This window comes from Montipora capricornis, chromosome 7 (assembly GCF_036669925.1).
Source record: "Montipora capricornis isolate CH-2021 chromosome 7, ASM3666992v2, whole genome shotgun sequence".
NCBI lineage: Eukaryota > Metazoa > Cnidaria > Anthozoa > Scleractinia > Acroporidae > Montipora > Montipora capricornis.
In genome coordinates, this window is record NC_090889.1 from 42,538,042 (window position 1) to 42,544,041 (window position 6,000).

A 6,000-nucleotide genomic window follows, 5' to 3' on the forward strand; every position below is an offset into this window, starting at 1 on the left:
ATTATATTTATACCTTTGTAACGCTGACTTTTCGAACCGAAGAAATATTAGTATGGAGATGGCGGATACAATGATAATATTCTCTTGGTCACGCAAAGGCAGCCCAAGCTCGGTATATGATTTATAGACTTTGTATGGGAAAATCAACTTTGAGCTTATAAATGCTCAAAAAAGCTGTAAATGTAGAAATAAACTTCGCTTACCTCTATGAACAGTTGTCCTCGTCTTTTCTGTTCAGGGGCACCCAACGAGAATATAGTTCAAAATTGTTAAACGTATTTTAATATTTAAACGGTAGATATAGGTATATTTTTATCCCCCCTGTTCGGATTTCCTAGCTGAAAGTCTAGTGATCCGAAATTATAGGGATCAAAACTTACCTTTTCGAAAATTTCACCAGAAAAAAGGCTCCCGAAAATTCTAGGTGACCTTTTTAGGGTAAAAATCCGTTAAAAATGGGCAATTATACCATTTTTCAGATGTTCGAAAATCCTAGGGGAGGCAGGCAACCAAGAAATTTTACATCAAATGTTCCGAAAATTCTAGATCTCAAATCGTCTTCCGAACAGATATTTTCCGAAAATTGACGTTGGGTGCCCCTGTCTGTTCAATCGGAGGGCAAACTGTGTCCGTTTTAGACAGGTTTGTAGCTTACGTATTTTTGCGATGTCGTCAGTTGTCATTTCCCTTCATAAGCGGAAATGACAACTAAAGACAAGTTTATTTCTACATTCACAGTTTATTAGAGTATTTATAAGCTCAAAGCTAATTTTCCCACACAAAGTCTACAAAAAGTATACCGAGCTTGGGCTGCCTGTGGGTCACGCACTCGACACCGCTGGCGTGATTTTGTGTCTAGTGTAAGCGATTTTTGAATCCTTTTTTTGACGACTGCCAATCATTTGCCCCAAACTAAATTTTACTTATTTTGAAAGACCTTCCCTTCCTTAATTAAAATCCTTATTTTTTTGAAATTCGGTGATATGGCACATGGTCAAAATAACAGTTCTTCCCACCAACCGACGATGTTAACATTTGGAGAACACTTTGGTTTTGTTTACCACAAAATAATTAAATTAATACAATATTCTTGAAATTGTAGGTGTTGGACAAGGAAAAGGTATGCAATAAGTTGTTTGTATTACAATTTAATAAACTGAGTCTGGAGGTTAAAACGAAAATGTTGTTTTTCTCGGCAAGACAAACCTATTCCGAGGAAAAAAACACAGGCTGCTTGTATTCTTGCTAGGGGCTAGCTATATGCAAAAGGGGAGCGAAATTGAGTTTTCAAGCCTTGCCGAAGATATTTGATTTTGTTTGATTCTTGTGGGAATTTGCTCTTAAGAATCCCAACTGGCTGGAGGCAAACCAATTGGCCATTTACAAGTGTAGCCGAGAAGTTGAACCAGGGACTACCAGGATCTAATTCAACGAGGAGTCAGAACGGGTCTTGAACCCGGAACATCCGAATACTAGGGTTAGGCTTAGTGTGGTTAAACCACACTGCCTGTCACTACCACTGGATTTAATCTCAACCAGCACGTTTTTCTAGTTTTAGTCAAAATCATCGTTTTCATTGACCGATTTCAATTTTTCCACACTTTTGAATTTCCATAGACACATGCCGAAGTTCTCTCTGAGCTTCGTATGGATCAATTAAAAGCTGTGCAAATACTATCCCTAAAGAATAAAGACTGGAGAGAGATGATTGCTTTTACTAGAAGTGTTTGTTTACTTTTTCTCGACATTTATGCTGGAAGTTTCTTTTTCAAACACTAAAACCCATGTTTTTTTTTTATTAAGTTCTCACATTTCCTTTGTGTGGCAAATTAAAGGGACTGTGTCACGATAAAGCGCATGTGTGAGCTTGATTGACAACCACACAATTTTCAACCAATAGAAATCTTCACACGACGCGCGCGAGATGTGATATTTATCGTTCGATGTATCGTGGAAATAAAATGGCGAGGCACAAGCAGTGTTTCCGCAAACCCCTTAGGAGAAAAACGTAAGGAAACTCGATGAAATTGTTTCGGGCAAAAATGTGAACCATTTGTGAAATTTCCAGGCCTTTTTCTCAGTGGAATTCTTCACTTGTCATGCTACATAGCCTCGAGTGTTCTGCAGTTGAACGCCAGGGATGACCGTGGAAAACTGTAGGAAAAATATCTATCTCATACAGAGACTTGCATATGTGGAACAGGGACGAAAACACGCATGAAACAAGGTAGGCGATAATATATGTTCAACACTCTTTTTTCACAGCGATTGCGGTTTTCGGCAGGTCGAACAGACAAGCTGAGTTGTTTATCAAGGCCTGTTAACCGGTAGTACTCGAGCTCCGATGCGATTTTCTCAATTTGAAAGTCGCTGATGTGCCTCAGGGAAATCAAGAACATTTGATGAGCGAGGAAGAAAAGAATCAGAAGAAATCAAACATTCAGAATGTACAATCAGTGATGAATACACGCCATATTAGAAAATCTCCATGCATTCAAATATATTTTGGTTGCTTTACTTGCAGTAACTTGTTCTGCCAAATCACCTGTATGTCAATTTCACCATTCAGCTGATAAGCATATCACGTATAACGTTCCTAGCCAGTTGTGACTAGTCAAAAATTTATGGAAGTCTTTGTGGGGAGTTCTCGTCTATGTATGTACATCATAAAATCAATAATTTTTGAGGGCAGGACTTCTTTCACGGAATTGCAATGTACCACATTAATAAATAGTCTCTTTTCCTAGGAGTTGATAAATTTATGGAAACTGGCCATAAAGGCACTACAGAAGGGAGTGGGAAGCATGGATTATGATGATTGCCTTCTTATGGAACAAGATGAAAATGCCTCTGACCATGAAGATGCCAGCACCTGACTTGCGGATGTACCATAGTCAAGTGGACAACCTACATTTGTATTGATCTATTTCATGCCTTCCAAATAAAATGTTCTTCTGTTTTAGCTAACAAGCCTTTCTAGTCTTGCTATGACAAGCAACTTTCAAAAGAATATTAAAAATGAGGGAAGTTGGTGTAATTAACATATTAAAAATACTGTAGAGGTGGTCGCCATTTATGAAACTGGTCTATTGACCAAAAGCCAGTTCCTGAATTGGGCAAATAAGGTAACTGCCGAACTACAGGTGTATGAGCCAGGACATCAAAAACAAAGGATGTGGGGATGCAACTATATTTCACAAACAAGGCAATTTTGAAAACTCTGTTTGAACACAATATTTATACATCCTAGATACACGAGGTGACTGCCCTTGGAAGAAGGAAGAGGAAAGTTGTTCCCTCTTCTGTGTGCATGTACTTTGTACTAGAAGACACTATCCCCTAAGCAACAGGTGTTTAGATGGGTTTCCGAACTGTCTAAATGTTGGGAAGTAATAGCAGACAAAACCGCTGACAGTGTGTGGTTTTTCAGTAAAGGGAACCTCCACTCCCACATAAAAATATCAGGAAATCTCAGGATCCCCTCTTTTAATAATTATTTTCAGCATACCATCACCCCCAATAACTGACTTGTTTTAGTTGCCTTGTTGTGAAACTTTGGTTTAGGATAAAAACTATTTTTAAAGGCAATTTAGATTTCTTCTGGTTTAGACTGACTTAAACTTTTGCAAGAATGGAAATTTTCTTAGAATAATAATTAATGCTTTCACATCTTCAAATAATTTGATGCAGACATGTATATGAACAATAATAAAATTTGATTTTGCTTGTCTGTCATCTGTATTCACATGTCACTCTCAACACCACTTTTTACAATAACTGTCAATTTCCCAATATCACAGCACTGAATTGGAATTTCCATTTTTTGTATTTACATTGTTTTTTTTTTCACTGTAGTTTAAATTATTTCAGTTTGCAAAAGCTATGCAATAAAATTGCCATGTACAAAACCACACAATAAGAAATCACATCAGGAGACAAAATTCTAAAGTTATACAATATATTACCATGAGATAAAACTCCAACAACGATTTCGAAGCTACAATGTGTAATGTATGGTCAGCCCTTATCTTGGGTTAAAAACTGTCAAGTCATACACTGTATATCTTGTCCTGGTTTCAACTCTGGCTTAAGTGCTACATGTCACAATGACCCCACAAAACTTGGAGAGAAAAACAGTTTTTCTAATTATTACTTCAAGTTACTACCAAAACTGAAGCAAAAAGGCAAGGCTTATTAGCTTGACTTGAGCCATTCCATTGACACCTGACTGTTAGTAATTTCATCACTGCAACACGTTATTGTGAGGGCATTTATGTTTTTCCTAGTTTTACAGTAGCTGAAAAGTTTTCATTTAAATCTCTATGAGCTGCTTATTTGTGAAAATCTGTTTCCGCATCTTGCCAGGAGCTCATGAGCTGGAAGAGGTTCACTTTCAACAATTGCTGGAGAAATGATTCTGGGATTGTCAGGTTCCAGCCAGACTTCACGAGTGATTAAATAGTCGTCCTCATCAATGCAAAGTTTAAAAATTTTTTCCACCAGCATCCAAATATATCCACAATCTTTGGACACCTTTAACATCCTCACGTCCCAAGATTTTGTTCTCTGGTTGTATTTTCTTGCAATGATGGTGTCAGCATGATCCTCAGTGGTGGAAAATGAAAAGCCATTATGATACCAGTAATTCCAATCAAGGGTAGTCAACTTTTTCCTTGCTCTGTGAACTTGTTCCCTAGAAAAAAGGTTATGGACCAGCAAATATGAAAAGACAGGAAAATTATTAATAATTGCTATCAACAGTAATCACTAGTTACAATATTCCACTACTGTTACATTCAGCTGATGAACCTAGGCCTGGACAGTGATTGACTGCCAAGGGTCTGTGATTATTCATTTGAGGTAACCCTCTATGCCATAATTCCTTTTGTAAGCCAAGCAGCTCTGCCAGTTGGTACCAATTGCAAACATCGACTAAACAACAACCCATGAGTTACTGAACTACTAGAGTCAACCTGCAGTGTGCTTTAAAGTTTTCAACAATGAACATACCCATACTTCATGACAACATATTTCTTCATTATTTTACAGTATTAATAACTATCATCATTGTTGATAATTATGTATAAAACTTGCGTGAAGGGAATTCTCATTGACATGTGTACATCAGAGACATACTGTTTGCACATTCCAAAGGACCAGTATGCCAAAAGTGATCCAGGCTTACACAAATAGTTTTACCAGGTGGTGACTAGAAATGAACGCAACTTACTGTTTATTATTACTATTATTATTTAATTATTATTATTATTATTTGTAAAATTTATCATCAACATGATACATCTTGCATAGTGTATTGAATTGCTTGATAGAGTATTAGTTGCATAGTGTATTTCAAAATATTTGATCAAAAATGTTACCTGTACTCTGTGCCGAAAGGTAGCTAAATGACTGGCAAATGAATGTACCGGTAAATTGGCTTTCAAATGATGCGAAATAAACTGAGCAGATCTATCATGCTTGGCCCTTCTTTTTTACCAACAAAAATTCTCATCTACCGCGGGCTTCAACAGCTAAATCGAGACGCTTCAGAGCTGAAGCCAATTGCTTCTCTTTGTGCGTCCCTACACTGGAAGCCATCATTCCATAATATGGCAACTGAACTGACGGATAAAAAACACGAATAGCAAAATAAAACGCACACGAAGCTGACGACAAAGAATCATAGTGCTAAAGGGAAACCAATAATCAGTGTAAATACTAACCCCATTCTTCGTCTCACCTCCAAGGACAAAAGATGTTGTGCGAAGGCCGTGTCAGTGGAATCGACGCACATACACTTAATTTTTTTCCAGCTTTCATGGACATCTTTCGCTATATAAAGCTTTCGATGTGCCTCCTCCCATCTCCTATTCCTTGTCTTCTTCTTTATTTGGATTCAAGGCGGCTACGAGGTGTAAGAACCTTTCGACCCGAGCCCCTTCGCCTGATCCGGCTTTCGTGGACATGAATTTTATCTACACAGATCCCAAAAACTAACAC

The 6,000-nt window shown here is 37.6% G+C and overlaps 1 long non-coding RNA gene across 1 annotated transcript in view; it reads right to left on the reverse strand.

The window, feature by feature from the left end:
• Positions 1 to 3,947: 3,947 nt before the first annotated feature.
• Positions 3,948 to 6,000, reverse strand: part of LOC138057231 (uncharacterized) — a 4,568-nt gene continuing 2,515 nt past the window's right edge. The window contains exons 1-2 of the long non-coding RNA XR_011133619.1: positions 5,741 to 6,000; positions 3,948 to 4,693 (exon numbers count right to left, since the gene is read on the reverse strand). The exon at positions 5,741 to 6,000 is cut by the window's right edge and continues 2,515 nt beyond it. This is a non-coding gene — a long non-coding RNA (uncharacterized lncRNA). The remainder of the gene's footprint in view (positions 4,694 to 5,740) is intronic.